The sequence below is a fragment of the Bos indicus genome, chromosome 12 (assembly GCF_029378745.1).
Source record: "Bos indicus isolate NIAB-ARS_2022 breed Sahiwal x Tharparkar chromosome 12, NIAB-ARS_B.indTharparkar_mat_pri_1.0, whole genome shotgun sequence".
NCBI classification, from domain to species: Eukaryota; Metazoa; Chordata; class Mammalia; order Artiodactyla; family Bovidae; genus Bos; species Bos indicus.
In genome coordinates, this window is record NC_091771.1 from 69,035,905 (window position 1) to 69,059,702 (window position 23,798).

Sequence of the window (23,798 nt, forward strand, 5' to 3'; positions counted from 1 at the left end):
ACATTTTCAGTAGAGATGTGTCTATAGGACAAGTAGGATTTTGGTTGTGTGATGACTTTGAAATGACAGGTCAGTGTATTCATGTTTCCAAAGTACTTTAGTTTGGCAATTCCTCTATTGCTGAAAGAAGATTAACACTTGACATGATAAGAAAGTTAGATCAACAAAAACCTTTGATGCAGGAGATAGGATAAGATAGAAAGTCACAGACTTCTATGGACTGGACATAGAACAAGGCTGACTTCTAGCAAAATGCCTGATGATGACTCAGTTTATCTATAAAAGAAGAGTCAAGCAAAGGCTAATCATGAAAGAAATGGATTAATAGTGTTAAAGATTAGATAGGAGGGAAAGGCATTAAAGAAAGATTGTCATGGTTAATAAGAATAAGGAAGAGAATGACCCCAGACTGAATAATCTCATCCGATCATTCGGTTGATGTGCTGCTGATGGGAAAAGATTGAAAAGCAAAGAAAAAGAAGTCAAAGGACAGACAAATCTCCCTCTGTCTGGCTTTCAATCTTTCCTTGGCAAAATGTGGAGGTTGAACTAAATGACCCCTAAGGCTTCTTCCAATGTTACCGTTGAATAACTTGTTCAATCCTACCATGGAGCAAAAAGAGAAAAGTCCAGGGCTGAAGTTACTATATATGTTACACACACACACACACACACACGTATGCCCATAGAATATATATTCATGCACAAACAACACAGCCACTTATTATTTTTCCAGTTATTAAATTTTTCATATCCTTTGTGTGTCTGTTGCTTCTCAGCAGTTATGTTTTTAATCAGTTAGGAGCTGTAGGCTGTAAGATCTTTCCCACATTTGCTGCTTTTGTCTCTCCTTGTTTGTTTCACTGTAGCATTTAGAGGGAGAAACCTGTGAATGAATTGAAACCCTGTGTTATCTTTAGAAGCAGCTAAGAAGCAGGAATAGCAACCCACTCCAGTATTCTTGCCTGGAAAAAATCCCATGGACAGAGAAGCCATAGGATACAGTCCATAGGGTCGAAAAGAGTCGGACACAACTGAAGCGACTTAGCACAAGCAGCGGGAAACATGGGCCGCCCCGCACTCAGGTTGGGGAAATAGCACCTTCTGGGAAGGCTGGATGGTGTTAGTTACCCAGAAGAGAAGAAAGCGAGCTCTGTTCTAGGATCTAAGAGTAAAATAAAAGAAACAGGACATGGACCACTGGGCTGATCAGAGTCTGAGCAGGGCTCTGGAGCCGAGGCCTCTGTGTAATGCTACATTATAAAAGAGCTCATTGTAAGCTTTAGAAATATCCTAAGAAAAATTGCCTTTGACAATTTTGAGGAGCAGCCGCTAATCAGAGACTGATGTTCTCTTGGTGTGTTTTTATTTGCTTTGTTTCATCTCAGACACATTCAGAAATTTTGGCTCCTTTTTATGCATAGATTGCCCAGTAAACCATTAGATACTGGAAATTGTCATTTTCTCATATTCTATTGTTCTGAACTCATTTTTACTTCAAGCTTTCCATTTCTGAAAAACATCACAAACCAAGAAAAAGTACAAAAACAAACAAGAAAAAAAATTAGATGTGAGACAAAGTATTTGTAAAGCCCTCAAAAACTAAATCTACATATGAAAGTCCCTTAGTCATGTCAGACTCTTTGTAACCCCATGGACAGAGAGCTTGACAGACCACAAGACTACTGAACTATGGGGACTATACTATCCAGCCTTCTCTATTTTTTTCTCCAGGCAAGAATACTGGAGTGGGTAGCTATTTCCTTCTTCAGGGGATCTTCCCAACCCAGGGATCAAATCCAGGTGTTCTGCATTGTAAGCAGATTCTTTGCCATCTGAACCACCAGGAAGGACTCTTGAGAGTCCTTTAGACAGCAAGAAGGTCAAACCAGTCAGCCCTAAAGGAAATCAACCCTGAATATTCATTGGAAGGACTGATGGCTGAAGCTGAAGCTCCAATATTTTGGCCACCTGATGTGAAGAACTGACTTATTGGAAAAGATCCTGATGCTAGGAAAGATTGAGGGCAGGAGGAGAAGGGGGTGACAGAGAATGAGATGGTTGGATGACATCATCAACTCAATGGACTTGAGTTTGAGCAAACTCCCGGGACAGTGAAGGACAGGGAAGCCTGGCATTCTGTAGTCCATGGGGTCGCAGAGAGTCAGACATAACTGTGCACAACAACAAAAACTAAAAAGTGAGTGTATTAACTACCTGTTAATAGACTTCCTGGTGGCTCAGCAGCGAAGAGTTCTCCTGCCTTGCAGGAAAACTCAGGTTCAATCCCTGCCTCGAGAAGATCCCCTGGAGAAGGAAACGGCAATCCACTCCAGTATTCTTGCCTGGGAAGTCCCATGGACAGAGGAACCTGGCAGGCTACAGTCCATGGGGTCACAAAGAGTAGGACATGACTGAAGCGACTTAGCATGTACCTATTAACAAATTGCCACAAATTTAGTGGCGAAGAAACACAAATTTATTAGCTTATGGTCCTTTAGGTCCTAAGTCTGACTCGGGTCTCACTGGGCTAAATTCAGAGTGTTAGCCGGCCTGCATTCCTTTCTGGACATGCCTGTTCCATCTTCTAGAGGCTGCCTGTTGTTCCCTCCCCCATCTTCAGAGCCAGAAACATTGTATTTCTTTGACTCTTCATTCATAATGACATCCCTCTCTAACTACAGCTAGGAAAGCAAGTCTCCAATTTTAAAGACTCCTGTGATAAGATAAGATTGGGTCCACTTGGATTATCTCTCCACCTCAAAGTTTTTTCACTTAATCACATTTGCAAAATCTCTTGGGCTCTGAGTGGTAACACATTCACAGTTTCCCGGGATTCGAGCATGGACATCTTTTGGGCACCCTCATTCTGCCTATCACAGTGAGTATTCAAGTCACTCTATGTTAAAATAAGGCATGAAAGTGTTAGTCACTCAGGTGTGTCTGACTTTTTGAGACCCCATGGACTGTAGCCCGCCAGGCTACTCTGTCCATGGAATTCTCCAGGCAAGAATACTGGAGGCGGTTGCCATTTCCTGCTTCAGGGGACTTTTCCAACCCAGGGATCAAACCCCAGTCTCCTGCATTGCAGGCAGAGGTTTTTTTTTTTTTTTTTTTTTTTTACTGTCTGAGCCACCAAGGATGGGTATATAATATTCTATAATTAACCAATCCTATTTTGATAGACTTTAGATTGTTTCAACTTTTCTAGTGATAAATAGTACTATGATACAAGGTTGCACATTTGACCTGTTATATTTGTAGGATAAGTTTCTTTAGCAGGATTCTTTAATAGTTCAAAGAGTATGCACATTGAAACACCTTAAAAATTAAACGAATAATATACATCAGAATAGTGTAAGGTGTACAAATCTAAGCGTGAAGCTTTGAAGAATTTTCATGAATAGAGCACACACAGGTCAATAAATAAAACATTATTCCTACCTAGAAGCCATTCCTCTGCCCTTATCCCAGGGACTCCCTGCCCCTCCCTAAAGGAATTACTACCCTGTTTTCCAGCATCAGACTGTTATCCCTGCTTTTGAACTTTTTAAATGGAATCAGGCACTGTGTACTTTTTTATGCCTGACCTTTCCTCCAACATTTTAGAGATTCATCTGTATTTTTGAGTGGCAGTTGTTTGTTAATTTCCATTACCATTTCATTGTGTGAAATGCTAAAATGTACTCATGTCTTCTACTGGAAAATTAGATCATATCTAGGTTGGACTTAAGAACATTCTTGCAGATGTCTTTTGGTGCACACATGCACCCTTTTTCTAGGTATATACCTAGGAGAGGAATTGCTGAGTCCTAAGTTATGTTTTGGAGAAGGCGATGGCACCCCACTCCAGTACTCTGGCCTGGAAAATCCCATGGACGGAGGAGCCTGGTAGGCTGCAGTCCATGGGGTTGCTAGGAGTCGGACATGACTGAGCGACTTCACGTTCACTTTTCACTTTCATTCATTGGAGAAGGAAATGGCAACGCACTCCAGTGTTCTTGCCTGGAGAATCCCAGGGATGGGGGAGCCTGGTGGGCTGCTGTCTCTGGGGTCACGCAGAGTCGGACACGACTGAAGCGACTTAGCAGCAGCAGCAGCAAGTTATGTTTATGAGCAGCTTTAGTAAATACTGAGAAAGAGTATCCCATTTTTACAAAATTTCTCCCTTATCCAAAGACATGGGGTATTAGTATTTTAAAGTATACTAAATACTTCAAGGCTCACCTTCAGAAAAGTTATACTGGGAATTCCTAACCCAGTTAGATCCAGGAGGAATCTAACCCTAAACACTGGAGGAGATCCAGTGGTTAGGACTCGGCACTCTGACTGCTGGGGTCCAGGGTTTGATCCCTGGTAGGGGAACTAGGCCTGGAGAATCCCAGGGACGGGGGAGCCTGGTGGGCTGCTGTCTATGGGGTCACACAGAGTCGGACACGACTGAAGTGACTTAGCAGCAGCAGCAGCAGCGGAACTAAGATCTGGCAAAAAAAAAAAAAAGCAAATTTATACCCCCACCAAAATCAGATAAATTCAAGTCCTACTACATTCTCACCAACACAAGGATTGTCAGTCTCTTTTATTTTATCAATCTCATAGCCAGCTATCTTATATTTCCTTGCAATAGTGAAATAAACATGCAGTACTTCATTCAAATGGTGAAAATCCTTTCTCTCTTCCTCTCTCTCCTTCCTTCTCCCCTTCCCTCTCTCTCTCTGCTACATGTTCTTTGCCTTTTATCTATTAGAATGTCTAATTTCTTTTTTCTTTTTTTTTTTTTTACTTTTTTTCCAGACCTTCAGGCTTATTAATGGTGCTTTTTTTGTCTCCACAAAAGCTTTATGCTTAAATGTAGTTAAATCCACTAATTTTTTCTTTATGGTTTTGTGCTTTTGTGTCATAGTTAGGAAAGCTCTCCTCATCCAATATTATAAAAAACAATTGTTAGTTATTTTATGGGGTTTTTGACACTTAAAATTTTAATATATACAAAATTTATTTTGATATAAAGACTAAGATAAGGTCCAGTTTAATTTCTTTACCAAAGCATTAAGCAGTTACCACCTTTGCAATGCTTCTACTTCCTATTTTGTTCTTTTGTTTTACTTCATTGGCTTGAAATTCCAGAATAATGTTAGGTAGTAGGGGAAAGAGCAGACATCCTTGTCTAATGTTTCACCACTAAAGCATAATGATGCTATAAGTTTAAAACTTATGCTTTTATCATATTAAAACACACATTTCTCTTCCTGTTTTGGCAATGTTTTCTAAGCATTTGGAATGGATAATGCAGTTTGTCAAAAGTCTTTTCAGCATCTATTCAGATCACATATTTTCCTTTAACCTTGAAGCTAGGAATTATATTAATCTTTTAAAAAATATTGAACATTTCTTAAATTTCTTGAATAATACCCATTTGATATGGTGTATTATTCTTTTGATATACTGCTGGATTCTGTTTATTGGTACTTTGTTTTGCATTTTTGCACCAATAAGTGGAGTTAATCTGTATTTTCCCTTTTCTAAACTAATTTTATCATTATTGCCTTCACAAAGAGAACTTAAAAACTGTCTATCTTCATATTCTGAAAGCTTAACAAAGGCTCCGTGGAGGTCTGAAATTATTCAACTCTGAAACAAGCTAGACCTAGCATATTTTGGTATGTAGGAAGGGAGGAGTAACTCCTTGACAATATGTTCTTTTTTTTTTTTTAAACACCCACTCTAGACCATGCACTACAATTTTTGAAAATACGTCTTTAATTGGAGGATAATTGCTTTACAATATTGTGCTTGTTTCTGCTGTACAACAATGTGAATCAGCTATGAGTAATATTCCGTTGTATCTATATACCATAACTTCTTTATCCATTCATCTGATGGACATCCAGGTTGTTTCCATGTCCTGGCCATTGCAAACAGTGCTGCAATGAACACCAGGATACATGTGACTTTTTGAATTACAGTTTTCTCAGCGTATACGCCCAGTAGTGGGATTGCTTGGTCATACTGTAGTTCCATTCCTAGTTTTTAAAGGAATCTCCACACTGCTCTCCATAGTGTCTACATCGATCTACATTCCCACCAACGGTATAAGAGGGTTCCCTTTTCTCCACATGCTCTCCAGCATTTATTGTTTGTAGATTTTTGATGACGGCCATTCTGTCTGGTGTGAAGTGATACCCTCCTGTAGTTTTGATTTGCATTTCTCCAATAATGAGCAATGTTGAGCGTCCTTTCATGGGTTTGCTGGCCAACTCTGAAACCAACTAGGCCTAGCACATTTTAGTATGTGGGAAGGGAGAGGTGAGTCTTTGACAGGATCTTCCAACCTCTGTCGTACCTCTCAGGGCCAAAACACCTGTGGGTACTGTCCTACAGCTTGCTGGTAGCCTGCTTAAATAAGAATAACAAATAGTCAAGTGGCAGAATCAGAAGATGACCCCACATCCTGATGACTCTATAAAGTTTTTCATTTTTTCATCATGCTGTATAGTCTTTCCCCCCAAGATCCGGGAGGGCTAATGCTGGAAAAAACAGTGCCACCTTAGAGTGTCTGCAAATCTCATGGACTATTATCAATACACAGTGGTTAGTTGTCCGTTGGTTAGACACAGTACCTGTGTGTGCATGGCTCAGAAGCTTTAACTAGCCCATGTGCATCTGTATATACAGCAGACTTAGAATCATGAGTTTGTGGTGTCATGTACTAGGGAAGTTGCTTCCTGACATTTCTCTCCATTCACCACTGGTTTGTCCCACCACAGGCCAGAAGAAGCCTAGCCTTCTCTAACTGCACTTTCCTATTTTCATTATATAATCATTTGTACCCTTGGCTTTTTCTGTTTATTTTTACTTTTGGCCATACCGCAAGGCTTGTGGGATCTTAACTCCTCAACCAGGGATGGAACCCAGGCCTCCCACAGTGGATGCGCAGAGTCTTAACCACAGAACCAACAGGGAAGTCCCTGCTCTTGGCTTTCATTCCTACTAGAGTAGGAGCATCCAAGTATATCCATTGTTGTATTTCCAGCATTTTGCACACTTTCTGGCATATATTGAACTGAGTATATAGATCTTTTGATGGATGAAGCATTTCTTTTACAGGTTCCAATTACTCTTTGAAATCAAATTGGAAAGATGAAAATTTAGCTTTCTATTTCATGCATTATATACAAAAAATTAACTGAAAACAATTCCTTCACACTAGAGACACTAATGATCATTTACAAACTATTAACCAATTAAGAAGAAATGCAATAATCACTTTTAATTTGGAAAATCAAATCAGTAGAGGAAGATTAACTCAACATGACATAAACTAAATTCCTTTTGCCAGCTTGGGATCATTTTCCACCCGAGTTGTTAGAGTGAACAAGAGCTTGTTAATCCAAAGGCACCTACCAGTTTAGTAAGATCATTTAAAGCCTCAAACAGTGAAAGGGCTGACATTAGCTGTGCACTATAATTGCATGGCTCAGACAGTAAAGAATCTTCCTACAATGCGGGAGACCCAGGTTCGATCCCTGGGTCAGGAAGATCCCCTGGAGAAGGGAGTGGCTGCCCACTCCGGCATTCTTGCCTGGAGAATTCTATGGACAGAGGAGCCTGGTGGGCTACAGTCCATGGGGTTGCAAAATGTCAGACACGACCAAGTGACTAAAACACACACATGTAATTGCATATGTGCTGAATCTGTAAATGATATAAAATGGGTCATCTTTTACCCAGTGCTTTGAAATGCCACTTCGGCATAGACTCGTTTTTCACGTATTTTTGAGTCTATTTCTGCACTTTGTTCTGGTCCACTGACTTGTTTCTTTTATAGTAACTTGACACTACATTTTTTATGCAGTAGGGCTGATCCCTCCTTTCTCTGCTTAAAAAATGTCTCTTGAGTATTTTAAAACATTTTCTTTTCTCTATGATATTTGAAACAGAGAAGGCGATGGCACCCCACTCCAGTACTCTTGCCTGGAAAATCCCATGGATGCAGGAGCCTGGTAGGCTGCAGTCCATGGGGTCGCTAAGAGTCAGACACAACTGAGCAACTTCACGTTCACTTTTCACTTTCATGCATTGGAGAAGGAAATGGCAACCCACTCCAGTGTTCTTGCCTGGAGAATCCCAGGGATGGAGGAGCCTGGTGGGCTGCCATCTATGGGGTCTCACAGAGTCGGACACGACTGAAGCAACTTAGCAGTAGCAGCATGATATTTGAAAACAGCTTTAAAAAAATTTTTTTTATTGGAGGGAAATAGCTTAATTAGTTAGAAAGTCCTGGTGGCTTTTTAGGTGGGTTTATGATAAGCTTATAGGTGAATTATGGGAGGATAGTTATATTTAGAATAATGATTTTTTAAATCTTTTTGTACGAAAAGTGGGTATGTCTATTTATTCAAAACATCTTCACGACTCTCAGGAGAACTTTAAAGTATATATATACTTTACACACACACACACACACCTGAGCTTATCATGTTGTATTATAATTTCCTGTATATTAATCATTTTCCTTCAGTAGATTATCAGTTCATTAAGGGCAGCTCTTTATTAATCATTGTATTGTATTGTTTGTACTGTACTGTATTGATGTCCAGCCCTATGGGCAACGCTAACATGTAGTGAACATTCAATAAATAAATGGATGAAGTAGCTTCATCACAAACCCTGAGTGTTTTTGACTATTCCAAGTGACTGTATACCAGTGTGAGGAAGTGGGGAAGCTAGAAGCTTGCAGAGATTACTGTACACAAGTTCTCAAAACCAAGTTTTGTCCTAATTCCTCTTACCCCTCATCCCACAGTTCCCCACCAGTCCTGAAAGCCCAAAGAAACCATCAGAAAGACAAGTGACACTCATTTCTCCATGTAAATAACAATTTTGAAAGTACTATAAAGGGGTCCCCCATTTGTATTCCCTTTCCTTTAAGGGATGGAAGAAAATTGACTCTCAGAGAAGGGCTCTTTGGTACATGAATTCTTTATAACGGAGGCACAGGGGCTTGAAATGATGTCCTCAGCTCTCTCACTGGAAGTGTCATTGTTCTCAGGATGGGGTAGCTCTTGTGGAAAAATACCTTTTCTTTTGTCTATGGTGATAGAATGAGGCTTCTGGGCTCAATCAGCTCTTTGCTTTTTATTAATTTTTAAAAATTGGAATATAGTTGCTTTACAATGTTTATTTTTGGCTGTGCTGAGTCTTCATTGCTGCATGGGTTTTTCTCTAGTTGCAATGCTGCTGCTGCTGCTGCTGCTGCTAAGTCGCTTCAGTCGTGTCCGACTCTGTGCAACCCCATAGACGGCAGCCCACCAGGCTTCCCCGTCCCTGGGATTCTCCAGGCAGGAACACTGGAGTGGGTTGCCATTTCCTTCTCCAATGCATGAAAGTGAAAAGTGAAAGTGAAGTCGCTCAGTCCTGTCCGACGGGGACTATTCTGTATTTGCAGTGCGTGGGCTTTTAATTGCAGAGGCTTCTCTTGTTGATGGTCAGAGCATGGTCTCCAGGCACGTGAGCTCAGTCGTTGCAGCTCCCGGGCTCTAGAGCACAGGCTCAGTAGTTTTGGCACAGGGACTTAGTTGCCTCCACAGCACGTGGGATCTTCCTGGACCAGAGATCGAACCCATGTCTCTTGCATTGGCAGATGGGTTCTTTACCACTGAACCACCAGGAAAGCCCCATCAAACAGCTCTTCGGAGAGAAACATAAACTCTCAAAATCTAAAATTTACATGTGTGCATGCTCAGTTGTGTCTGACTCTCTGCGATCCCATCAACTATAGCCCACCAGGCTCCTCTGTCCAAGGGATTTCCCAGGCAAGAATACTGGAGTGGGTAGCTATTTCCTTTTCCAAGGAATCTTCCTGACCTTGGGATTGAACCCCTGTCTCCTGCATTGACAGGCAGATTCTTTACCTCTGAGCCACCTGGAAAGCCCACACATACCTGCATTCAAATTCATGAAAACTAGAAGTATCATTGCTCCCAGGATGGAGTGGCTCTTGTGGAAAATGCCTTCAGAAGTACTTCTGGCAACCCATCTCCTGTGCACAGCAGTCTGGAGAGCACCCTGCCTTCTTGGCTGTGAGGTCCATGTCCCATCCTGGGAGGCCAGTGGGCTCACTGGCTCAGGGGGAGATAAGTGCCGACAAGGGGTCTCTACCAGCACAAACCTCTTAAGTCTCTGTCTTTGGAAGTGATTGCCCCAGAACAAGAATGGAAATTGACTGATGGTCCTGCCAGGAAAAGTATTGGAATAGATGAGCACTGCTTCCAGCTTAAGCAAAGTTGGAGCAGATCCTCCCAAAGATAGGATACCTCAGTTCAGTTCAGTTCAGTTCAGTTGCTCAGTCGTGTCTGACTCTTTGCGACCCCATGAATTACAAGATGCCAGGCCTCCCCGTCCTACATAATAAAATTTTGTAGGATGCATAATTTTGAATTTTTGATTATTGCTAAAGTACTTGATGAATCTCTTTATTTTGCATATTGTAAAGCCAAGACCCAGAAAGATAAAATGACTGGTTAGTAGTTACATGGCTGCTGCTGCTGCTAAGTCACTTCAGTCGTGTCCAACTCTGTGCGACCCCATAGACGGCAGCCCACCAGGCTCCACTGTCCCTGGGATTCTCCAGGCAAGAACACTGGAGTGGGTTGCCATTTCCTTCTCCAATGCAGGAAAGTGAAAAGTGAAAGTGAAGTCGTTCAGTCGTGTCCGACTCTCAGCGACCCCATGGACTGCAGCCCACCAGGCTCCTCCATCCATGGGATTTTCCAGACAAGAGTGCTGGAGTAGGGTGCCATTGCCTTCTCCTAGTTAGAGATAAAGCTGGAATGAGAGCTTGGGTCTTCAAGCAATTAGTCAAATGTCTTTTCCATTCTGTCACATTGCCATTGAAGTGAAGTGAAGTGAAATTCACTCAATCATGTCCTATTCTCTGTGACCCCATGGACTATACCGTCCATGGAATTCTCCAGGCCAGAATACTGGAGTAGGTAGCCATTCCTTTTCTAGGTGATCTTCCCAACCCAGGGATCAAACCCAGGTCTCCCGTATTACAGGAAGATTCTTTACCAGCTGAGCCACAAGGGAAGCCGAAGAATACTGAAGTGGGTAGCCTATCCTTTCTCTAGGGGATCTTCATTTAATCCCAATATATTATCCCAATATATCTTATATTGAAATTCATATTTTATTCAAAAGCATTTGCTGTTAGATTAGGTGAAAATAAACCCAGGCTTCAGAGTTTCACTATAAATCTGCTTTTAGAAAAGTTAGCACTTGCTTAGAATGCTTTCAAAAATGTATTTTAACATACCTTTTCAGCTTAACATATTTTATGTCAGAGTCAAGTGAAGTAGCAACTGTTGATCAACACTATTATTATCATAGAAAAATTCAGGCTATTAGCTCTCACTTTATGCTGAGCACAGGCAGATAGTGATAAAAATCACAACTTTAAACTTTTTTTAAAATCACCAAACGTGTGAAAAAGTCTCTTGGCATTTTGGATGGTGATAACGCACCTTTCTTCTTTGCCACATTCATGAAGTTTTTGACAAACGTAGGAGATCTGGAAATTCATTGCAGAAGATTTTGGTGCCAGGCCTAAGATTTGACTATGGGATCTAAAATCATATTGTAAACTATTATATAATGAACTCGTTTGCAAAAATTCAGCTTTCATGTGCATTCCCCAAGGTGTAAATGCTGAACTAATAATGTATGCATGCTGTTGCTTCAGTTGTGTCCAATGCTTTGGGACCCTATGGACTGTAGACCGACAGGCTCCTTTGTCCATGGGATTCTCCAGGCAAGAGTACTGGAGTGGGATGGCATGCCCTCCTCCAGGGATCTTCCCAAGTGAAGGATCGAACCAGTGTCTTACGTCTCCTGCATTGGCAGGAGGGTTCTTAACAAGCGCCACCTAGGAAGCGGAAATAATACTGGATACAAATATAAATGGACAGTTGCACAGCACTTTTCATTTATGCATTCAAGATGTGTTTATTCATGATTATTTGTGCATTTATTCACTTCAATGGACATGAGTTTGGGTGAACTTCGGAAGTTGGTGATGGACAGGGAGGCCTGGCATGCTGCAATTCATGGGGTCACAAAGAGTCGGACACGACTGAGCGACTGAACTGAACTGAACTGATTCACTTCAATGTGTCACATTCTGTGCTAGAGATCAAGATTCAGTGGTGAATAACACAGCAACAATATCTACCTTCAAGAAGTTGATAGCATGGTCAGTTCGAGACCTGTTAGAAAAAAAGATTATAATGTACCCTGGGAATGTATAACAAGGGACTGAGGAGGAGACTTAAGACTAGAAGGGTGGGTAAGAATTACCTTATTTAATTAATTACTCTTTAAAATTCTGTATTTATTTATTTTTGGTTGCACTGGGTCCTCATTGAGGTGTGCAGGTTTCCCACTGTGGTGGCTTCTCTTATTGTGGAGCACGGGCTCTAGGCGCACGGGCTTCAGAATTTGCAGCACGCGGGCTCTTTAGTTGTAGCCCTCTGGGTTTAGTTGCCCTTGGCACGTGGGATCTGGACCAGGGAAGATCAAACCCATGTCCCTTATGTTGGCAGGTGGATTCTTATCCACTGCGCCACCAGGGAGGTCCTCTAGTTAATTATTGATGGAGAAGGAAGAGACAGAGGAGAGTGAAGCAGCCAGAACAGTGAAGGAAGGGTGTTTTCCTCTCCCTATTTGAAGGGCCTTTAGTTTAGTTTGGAGAAGGCAATGGCACCCCACTCCAGTACTGTTGCCCGGAAAATCCCATAGATGGAGGAGCCTGGTGGGCTTCAGTCCATGGGGTCGCTAAGAGTCAGACACGACTGAGTGACTTCACTTTCACTTTCCCTTTCCATTTTCATGCATTGGAGAAGGAAATGGCAACCCACTCCAGTGTTCTTGCCTGGAGAATCCCATGGACAGAGAAGCCTGGTAGGCTGCAGTCCATGGGGTCGCACAGAATCGGACACGACTGAAGCGACTTGGCAGCGGCAGCATAGTTTAGTTTGGGTTGATTTTGAGATTTATAAAATGGCATCAAACTCTATGCTATCTTCTGCTACTTGCTTTCATCCCTGAACATTATATTTCTAAGGTTCCTCTATGTCAGTGTGTGTAGTTGTGGTTTCTTGAGCCTTGTTGCTATGTGGTATTCCACCTGGGAGATGTATCAGAATTTGTTTTCCTGTCAATAAACATTTGGCTTTTTTTTTCTCTCTCTCTCCATCCATCCCTCTACTTATCTATCCATCCTTATAATCAAGGCTGCTTTGAACATTCTTTCACATTTCTTCCAAAGGATGTATTTTCTCCAAGGCATGTACACATTTTCTTCAGGATTAGAACTGGGTGATAAAGTATATGACTAGTCCTTGATTAAAATAATGCCAACTTATTTTCCAAAATACTTTTGAATCTTTACATTTTTCATCTTGTTCTACCACCTTGCCAATACTAGGTATTGTCGAATTTTGATTTTTGCCAATTCAGTAGCTTTAAAATCATATCTCACTATGTTTTTAATTTATATTTCCCTTATTACAAACAAAGATGAGTTTTTTTATGCTTATTAATCATTTTAAAAGTTTTTTATATGTATTTTAGATAATTCTTTTTAAAATAAACTTTTAAAATAACTGTGCTGCAAATAACTCCCTAATTAGTGGCTTGGATTTTCGCTTTTAAAATAATTATCAAATGAACAGAACTTCTTAACTTTAATGTAGTTCCATTTATAACTATTTTCCTGTTCTTTATGACTAATGCTTTTCCATGTTTCAAAACAAATTTTCCTGTTTCCTAAGGTCACAAAGATACAATATATTTTATTAAACAAAACACAGTTTTTTAAAAAATATTCAGGTTATTATTCATTTAAAATCAATTTCTGTACATGGCATAAAAGAAAGATCCAGTTTCCTAGTGGTTAATTAACTGACCAACACCATTTATAGACTATTTCCTTCATTTTTCCACTTATCTGGGAACCACGTCTAGTTTTCATACAGATGTGACCCTGTCTCTGGGCTCTTTATTCAGTTGCACTGATCAATTTTTTTCTCTTTCTCTGTCTTATTTCATACTACCTTTTAAAAAACTTGTTTTAAATTGAAGTAAAGTTGGTTTACAATGTTGTGTTAGTTTCTGGTGTATAGTAAAGTGATTCAGTTATATTCTCTTCAGATATATTCTGAATATATTCAGATACATCCTTTTTCATATTCTTTTCCATTCTAGGTTGTTACAAGATATTGAACATAGTTCCCTGCGCTCTGCAGTAGGACTTTGTTTGTTATCTATTTTATTTATGGTAGTATGTATCTGCTAATCTCAAATTCCTAATTTATTCCTCCCCACTATCTTAATTGCTGTAACTTGATTACAAGCCTTGATATATGGTAGGGAAATCTCCCCTACATTCTTCATCAGAAGTATCTTTTTTTTCTTTTTCTTTTTTTCTAGTGTACCAGGTGGGACCCTAGTTTCCTGACCAGGAATCGAACCCATGCCCCCTGAATTGGAAATGTGGAATCTTAACCACCAGACCACAAGGAAAGACCCCTTTAGGAGTGTCTTGACTATTCTTAGCCCTTTGTTAATCTGTACAGATTTTAAAATCAGCTGGTCATATTCCTCAAATAATGCTGTTAAAGTTTTGATTGAGAGCACTTTGAATTTATAGGTCATTTTAGAAAGAATTGATATCTTTTCAGCATTGAACTCACATTGTCCATGAATATTATATGTTTTCTTATTTATTTAGGTTTTGCACATCTTTTAATGGATTTGTTTCATTTGGTATTATTATTATTATAAGTGGTATGGCATTTTTGAAAATTTCTATTATTTTCCTTTAAGAAAAATCTGGTTTATTGAAAATTTTAAACTTATAGAAAATACATTAATGTAATAAATCTCTGTGTATCCATCATCATCCATAATCTCCATGGCTTCCAATTCATGGCCAGTCGTGTTTCATTTATACCTTTCCTCACCACTTCCCTGCTAAACATTTTGGAACAAATCCTAGGTATCTTACTATTTCATGAATATTTGGGTATATTTCTCTAAAATATAAGAATTAATGTATGTGGCTCAGCGGTAAAGAATTCTCCTGCAATGCAGGAGCTGCAAGAGATGTGGATTCGATCCCAGGGTCGGGAAGATTCCCTGGAGAGGACACGGCAACCTACTCCAGTATTCTTGCCTGGAGAATCTCATGGACAGAGGAGCCTAGTGGGTTATGGTCTGGAGGGTTGCAAAGAGTCGGACACTTTTCTGCAGTCTGGATGTTGCAGACTGGTCAGTGTGGTGTTGTGTGTGTTCTCCTCCTGTTTATATATTAAACTAGTTGTTTGCGCCTGAGGCTTGAGCACACTCTACGTTAATTTCACGGCAAGACTACTTCATAGGCAGCAGTGCGTACTTTCTTTGGGAGACACAGAATGCCTGGTCTCTCTTTTTTGTAATACTACCAACTTTTGATGATTATTCTCTTAGATTCATTTATTTATTAGAGGGTACAGAAAACTGGAATATTAATTCTATCCTTTTGTCTTCTTCTGTAGAGAAAGTTTCCCTCATCAGTTGTTTTTCCTGAGGTACATAAATACACATAGAAAGACAGGATAAATGCTTGATCCCTTCTCTTTATTTTACCAAATTTCAAAACAGTGACCTTAACTTGAATACATGCTTTAAAAGTAAATCATATTTTTATTTCAAAGCTATTCCCTATTGATGAAAACTGCAAAGATGGATCTCTTCTTTTGATTCTGCCATCAGAGCAGCTTTCTAAGACATCAATTTCTAAGACATCAATTTTGTTAACTTCATATTTGCATTGGTTTTCATCCCCTCCCAATAAAAAAAGATTAGTTGCATTGGTTACACAACATATTTACTGATGTAATTCTGTATGAATTTTGATATATTCCAAAAATCAAATTCACTATTCAAAAATTAATTGTTTTATATTATCAGTGTGTGTGTGTGTGTGTGTGTGTGTGCTCAGTTGCTGAGTCATGTTTGACTCTTTGCGACCTATTCCAGGGGATCTTCCAGACCCAGGGATCTAACGCATGTCTCTTGGGTTCTGCATTGGCAGGCAGATTCTTTACCACTAGTGCCACCTGGGAAGTCCTATATCATCTATGAATCCATTTAAAATTATATGCAGAATTCCAATTTCTTCTCTATCCCCAAACTCCCCTCCTCCACCCCTCCCTCTTCGTTCCTTTCTTTCCTTCTTTCTTCCTATCTCTATCGGTCCATCTGTCATCTACCTATTCTACACTCATATGGTAAGATTAGCACACACTACTTCATCTGCTATGGCTCAAACGAGGTTGCCCTGTGTTTTTTGGTGTCAACGCATCTGTCAGGGTCACAGGCTAAACCAGTTGGAAACAGGTAGGTGCTCCCTGAGGTGTTACGATGACTCACTCCTTGCAGCAACACTTCTCGGGAGGACTTTTCCCACCACGTATGCTCACTGTTTATCTCTGACACTTAAGGGCTGGGCCAAAGCTTGACACTAAACCCCCTTAACTAAGCACACTCTTAACTGTTGCTGCCAAGTCATGCACCTGCCCTGGGGGTGCTAAGCAGATGGGCCTTCAGCCTCAGTCCTCTGCTGTTAGAACCAGATGCCGCACTAAACCATCCAGGGTTTATACACCCATATTTTTTGGTCAGCTTCCTAACAAGGAATTTTGAAAGAGATATGCTTTGTCACCATTAAAAAAAAAAAAAAAAAACACAAACGGCCTTATTGTCTACTTGTCTTAGTTTTACAAAACTAAGAAAGGTTTATTACAGTAATTCTTCCCAGAGCAAGTAATATCTCCCACATGACTAAATGAATCCACCTCTAGATTTAGAAGTGGCTGATGACAGGGAGGCCTGGTGTGCTGCAATTCATGGGGTCGCAAAGAGTTGGACACGACTGAGCGACTGAACTGAACTGAACTGAACTGATGGCTTTCAAATTGAACTTTTCTCAACACTGGCTTATATTTCTTTGTAGGTGTATGTTCTAGCCTCTTAACCAAGACGTTAAGTTCTGTAAGGCTGTAAGTTCTTTATACATAGTAAGTGCTCAGTAAATGACTAATTATATTAGGAATATGGGTAGAGAAAAACTACTCAAGATTTAGAAGGGTGGGTGAATGGCTTGATCTATTTCAATCTCCTCTGTCATGGGAGGTAACATGTAGCCCAATTTGTATAAGACGGACCCCAGGGATCAACAGCACTGCTACTCAGCTTGGTCTCCAGACCCACAGAAGCAGCACCATCTAGGAAATTATCAGCAGTACAAATTCATGGACCCCACCCCAGACCTACTGAATCAGCACCTGGAGATGTGGGAGGAGGGGCAGGCCGATCTGTTTTTACAAGTCCTCTGGGTGATTCTCGTAGACGATAAAGTCTGAGAACTGTTGGTCCGAAGGAGCGCAGCATGGGAAGGGCTGCGTTAACAAAGGAAATGGGAACCACTTCCACTCAGTAATCCACCACACTCTAAGTTCAAGCAATGAGATAGAAGCTGGTGACGATTACTGTGCCCCAGAGTAACCAAGAGAGGGGCAAATATTTCTTTAAAAATAGATAGGTGGAGGTACCTGTGAGTGATGGCCCTCCATAATTGATTAGATATATATTTGTAGGACCTCAGGTTAAGATGATGCTTAAAAATAAATCATAGCTGTCCATTGTACTGCAGGCTTTGGTGAGAAATCTAGTTTTCTTTCATTGATAAAAGCAAGAAAGGATAAGCCAAAAAAAAAAAAAAAACAAGCAAAAGCAAAAACAAAACCCAGCAACTCCACAGTACTCAAGGCCTGTCTAGACAGGACACCTTTACAGAGTTTTTATATGCAAAATAGGACCTAGAGATGGCTCCAGAAAACAATAGACTTCTCTGAAACCCAGACCTATTCTGATGCTTTAGACAGGTATAGATGAACATTTTCTGCCTGGGACCAGATAGTAAATACTTTAGGCTTTGCAGCCATAAGCAACTGTTCATCTTGCAGTGTGAAAATAGCCATGGCCAATATAGAAACAAATGTGCCTGGCTGTGTTCCAGTAAAATTTTATTTATGGACAGTGAAACTAAAATTTGTGTAATTTTCACAGGTCATGAAGTGTTATTCTTCTTCCAGTTTCTTTCAATCACCAAAAAATGCAGAAATAATTCTCAGCTTGTAAATGGCACAAAAATAAATGGTGGCCAGATTTAGCCCTTGTTCTGTAATTTGCTGATCCCTGCTCTAGACTAGAGATGGCATCACTGACTCAATGGACATGAGTTTGGGCAAACTCCAGGAGATAGTGAAGGTCAGGGAGGCCTGGTATGCTGCCACAGGGTCGCAAAGAGTCGGGCACAACTTAACCACTGACTGATCTGAATCCAGACTAGGGGCTGCCAAAGGCAACAGGAAATATTTTGCACGTGCTCAAGTATGTAGAGGAGAATATAACAGAAACCATATAAAACTAATTAATACAAAGTCTATTTAGGAGAGAGGAGAGAGGGAGGAGGGAGATGGTGCCAACTACCCTTAAACAGAGAAACCTAAAGGTATGGTCACTGATGACCACCACTTCCTCGTGAGGCTACCGCTGGATGCAGAAAACTCTGGGTGCCTCTCCCCACCACGTGTAAAGTGTTAAGGTCAATAATGTAAACGAAATGCCTTCTTCTGAGGATGATGATGAAAAGGACAAAAACAGCAACAAATTAGAGGAAAAGAAGAATCTGTTAGTAAGAATCCAAAACAGGAACATAGACTCCTAATTCCCTGCTCCTTCTTAACTCCCACTCCTGTTCTGTCCTTCCATTGCTATAATAAACGTGTAAGTATACAAACAAAAGGTAAGCTCCTATTTCTTTGATAAATAGCACACTGTTGACACTTTTCCACCTTGCTATTTCACCCCCCAACAGTGTATCCTGCACATCACTCCATAGCAGTGTATAGAAATGTTCTTTATTCCAATTTCAAAGTTGTGCAATACCCAATTATTACAATGTGGGTTTACCATAGTTTATTTAGGCAGTATATCATGGGTGGACATTCAGATTGCTTCTTCCTTTGCTTCCACAAACAGCAGCCATAGTCATTAGTGAGGTGTACATGCCAATGCTATTCATTTCACACATATCATCCTGTTTAGTTCTTTTAAAATGGATGTAACATTGATTTATAACATTGGGTAAGTTGTGCGGGCTTCCCAGGTGACTCAGAAGTGAAGAATTCTGCCTGCCAGTGCAGGAGCCGCAGGAGAAGAGGTTCAATGCTCGGGTGGGGAGATCCCCTGGAGAAGGAAATGGCAACCCACTCCAGTATTCTTCGATCCAGTATTCTTGCCTGGGAAATCCCATGGACTGAGGAGCCTGGTGGGCTACAGTCCTTGGAGTCGCAAAGAGTTGGACACGGCTGAGCATGAACACATGGTAAGTGTGTGCAACATTGACTTCTGTACACAATACCAGAAGTCTAGCATGATCACCACCGGAAGTTTAGCTCCCATCAGTCACCGTACAACTGATCCACTTTGCCCCTTTTGTCCTTCCCTCAGCCTGTTTAATTCCTGCAGCAATCTTGTGAGACGGGGTTATGATTGCCCCTTTACAGGTAAGGAAACTGAGGTTGGAGAGATTAAACAACAGTCCAAGGGTCAAGCTGCTCTAAGTGGCAGAGCAAGGATGCCTGCCATTGTGACCGGTCCTGGGCACTCTGCCCACTTCCTCCTCTGATTCAGATCCACGTGAAGGAGCAGAGCAGGTTCCTCTTCACCGTCCCCAAGCTTCCTGGCATCAGCTCACATTTTTTGCAAACTGCCCGAGACCAAGTGTCCTACCTCTTCCAGCTCTAGCCCTCAGCTGGAAGCCGATTTATTAAATAGCTGCACAAGGTTTGGAAGGTTGCCCGGGATGTTCCCATCCGGACAAAAAAAGAGAATCCAGTGAGACAAAACTGAGATCCTGGGCATCTGCACTCTCTTGGGGTCTCCAAGCATTGCCCTCCGTGCCTCTGGCTACAGTGGTTCCCCAGTGCGTTTAGGGGAGAGGGGAGAAGTCGGAGTGAGAGAGCTGGACCAGGGATATTCAAACCATCATTGCCTCCCTCTCCTCTGGGCCTCTACCCTAAAGTGCTCTTATTCCCTCCCAGCCAGTCTGGGGCAGGAGCATGAGTTGGGGAGGTCAGGGAAGCAGGGAGTAGGGGTAATTGGCATCAACTTCCTTTGCCCCCTCAGCCTGGTCTGAATTTGGGTATAGTCCAGACATCAGAGTGTCAATCCTGTGGCCACAGGGGGTTAAATGCCGACATCGCCCAGGAGCAGGTTACAGAGGCCAAGGCAGACATTATCCGGAAACTATAGGAGTGGGGGTAAGTCAGGGTAGGGGGTACACTGTGGCTACTTCTCTGAGCTTGCTATGCTGTGTGCTAAGTAGCTCAGTCGTGTCTGACTCTTTGTAACCCCATGTAGCATAACAGGCTCCTCTGTCCATGGGGATTCTCCAGGCAAGAATATTGGAGTGGGTTGCCATGCTCTCCTCCAGGGGATCGACCCAACCCAAGGATCAAACTGTGGTCTCCCACACTGCAAGCAGATTGTTTACTGTCTGAGCCACTAGGGAGGCCCAAGGGGAACTTCCTAACCCAGGAATCGAACCAGGGTCTCCTGCATTGCAGGCAGATTCTTTACCAGCTGAGCTAAGCAGTGCTATGGCTTATAGTGCCTGCGAAGGAAGCCATGTGTCTGTACTGAAGGATGATTCTTAGTGGTAACTGGACAGTGAGGAGCAAAGGGGGAGGTGCACATTTGGAAAATACAGTTGTTCCTCTGTCTTCAGGGTGATTGTTTCCAGGAACCCCTTGGATACCAAAATCCAATCATGTTCAAGTCCCTTTATACAAAATGGTGAAGTACAGTTATCTCTCTTTATTCAGGGGTTTCACATCTATGGTTTCAAGCAACTACGGATCACCAAGTATACACAATGGCCTTAAAAATTGGGTCAAATTAGCATTCTATTTCAGAGTAGGCAATGGCAACCCATTCCAGTACTCTTGCCTGGAAAATGCTATGGACAGAGGAGTCTGGTGGGCTGCAGTCCATGGGATCGCTGAGAGTCGGACACGACTGAATGACTTTTCACTTTTCCCTTTCATGCATTGGAGAAGGAAATGGCAACCCACTCCAGTGTTCTTGCTTGGAGAATCCCAGGGACGGGGGAGCCTGGTGGGCTGCCGTCTCTGGGGTCGCACAGAGTCAGACACAACTGAAGCAACTTAGCAGCAGCATTCTATTTTTGAAACAAAAAAATCCCCGAAGCAGCAGTTTGTATCTATTAAGCATTTAGGCACTGTGATAAAGAACTTATTTACATCATTTCAGTTAATCTTTATGATACACGTAAAACATACAGTTCCCATTTTACAGATGTGAAAGTTGAGGTTCAAAGAGTTTAAGTGATTTGCTCAAGCTTGCAAACCTAGTAAGCAGAGAAGTCCTGATTCAAACTGATTCAAAAAGTGTTTCAAACTCTGCTGACCTCAGAGTCCAGGTACTTAGCTACTTTACTATGCTGGGGCCTCCTCTACCATTCCTCCATTCATTCAAAAGCTAGTTAACATCTATGAACTAAACACACAGTGATACAATTAATGAGACAGACATGGTCTTTGCCCTTATGGAGTTTATTTTCTAATGGGGGGAAAAGTAAATAAATAACAAATATCACCATGCTGTTTAAACATGGTTACAGACTATGATAAAGGTTATGGCTCTCAATTTGATATTGTTTTAAAATGAAGTATCTAGTAATTGATGGAAGGGAAGGGGTTCTATGTAAACTCTCCTGACATTGCATTTGTCTATTTAATATGTATAGTACTTTATGGAAGTTCCTTTATACATAGCTATTTTTAAAAATATGAGCTTTTCCCAGATTGAGCCAAAAGTACAGTTTCATTATTATTAATCTTTTTTTTTGTTAGTATTCTGAATTCAATGTTTCCAAAATCCAAAATATTCATTTCCAAGGATCCGGGTTTACATAATCTAAATCTGTAAATTGTTTAAGGGGAAGTCCTCAGGAAAGGAGAAATTATGCCCTAGGAGGAATGGTCGATGGAACCATGTTAGGTTCTTCAGCAGAAAAGAGAAGACCGTCTCCCACAGAACATGACCATCTTTTCTTCCCTGTGTTGGAGCGTTGTGAAAAATCTCCCATGAATGAAGGCAGGATATGAATTCAACCTATAATTTGAAAGACAAATATATCAGATGAAATGTGATCTAAACAGTATTATTATAGTCAACTATTATCATTGTTCTTCCATGTAGTTAGAAGATTTAAATCTGAGCTATCTTTTTTTTTTTTTCCTTTATGTTCATAAATACCCAGGAGGAAGGGAGGTGGTAGATGTTAGTGTTCCCATCATTTCTCAAACAACATTTGAATGAGAAACACCCACCCTCTACTTGCTTGACAGGGACCTGGAGTCTAATTAGATTAGCATCACTGAACTGCTTTAGATTTCCCAGATAGGCATTGGGTAAACATAAGGTATTATTATTGTTATCACAGTGTCATTATGTTATTGTGATGGTGTGGAGTCTCCCATAAAGCTACACGGGATAGGATCTTAGCCCAGACCATGACTTGTCCAGTGCTTTGAGCCTAGATGAAAGACATGTGCATATTGTCTTATGTGAGCATCATCGCTGTGATTACTGTTGAATTTATGAGTATTGAAGACTGGACCAATTTTCAAATTCACCTCAACAACACTCCAATTTTTTTTTTTTTTAAGTTTCCTGTGTGATGGCAATGCTGTGCTCTTTCACACCTGTTTGATGGCCTGGAGAAAAAGAGCACCTTGGGCTTCTGATAGCACCTGGGGTGAAGGGGAGACAGGCAAGATCTCCTAGGATGGGTGGTGGTCTTTATCCCTGTTGGGCAAGAACCTGGTAGTGGGCCCCAGGCCCACTGATGGCTGCACTCAGGGGGCTCATGCTGCTTAAAACCAACTTTGAGTGGCTCTTCTCTCACATTTACTACCTTCTGGAGTCATAAATGGTGATTTTGAGAAAGATTAAGATGGGATCCATTTCAAAAAGAGGAAGGAAGAAGAGCTATAGAGCCAAATGGCACACAAGAGAATCATTTTATGAGATTAAAGTAGTTGATTCATCACTAAATAGACCAGCTGGTAAAATTGTACAGTTTATTTTCAGAATGTATTAATAAATCCAAAGATTTATGTTATGGGTGATGAAAATTTTATTTTGGCATCTATGAGTTTGGGACCTGCCTTATTTTATCTTGCTGTATTCTGACAATGTCATTCTCAAAGGTCATTTTCATTCCATTGTATTGTTTTTCCCCTTTTCAGTCTTCTCTCAACTGCGTCTATGGCTGTGGCCATAGTTATTTACATTAAAGCCTCACCCTTAATGTTTGCATTTGCTTGCAATTCCTCCACTGAAAGTCTAATGATCTATCCTATTGGAGAATCTGAAAGACTGTAACTTATAAATACAAGATGACATATCCTTTTATCTACTTCCCATTCCATAGCTGCAGTTCTTTGCAGGGCTGAATATCATCACATTTAAATGAAGGAAAAAACCTAATTGATGAGCCAGCTGTTCACTGAAATTTTTATATCTAGTCAGGCCTCAGACTAATATAGCTCTGCATGATTTATTAGAATGTGTTTGTAATCAAAGTTATCATCACTCTCTTA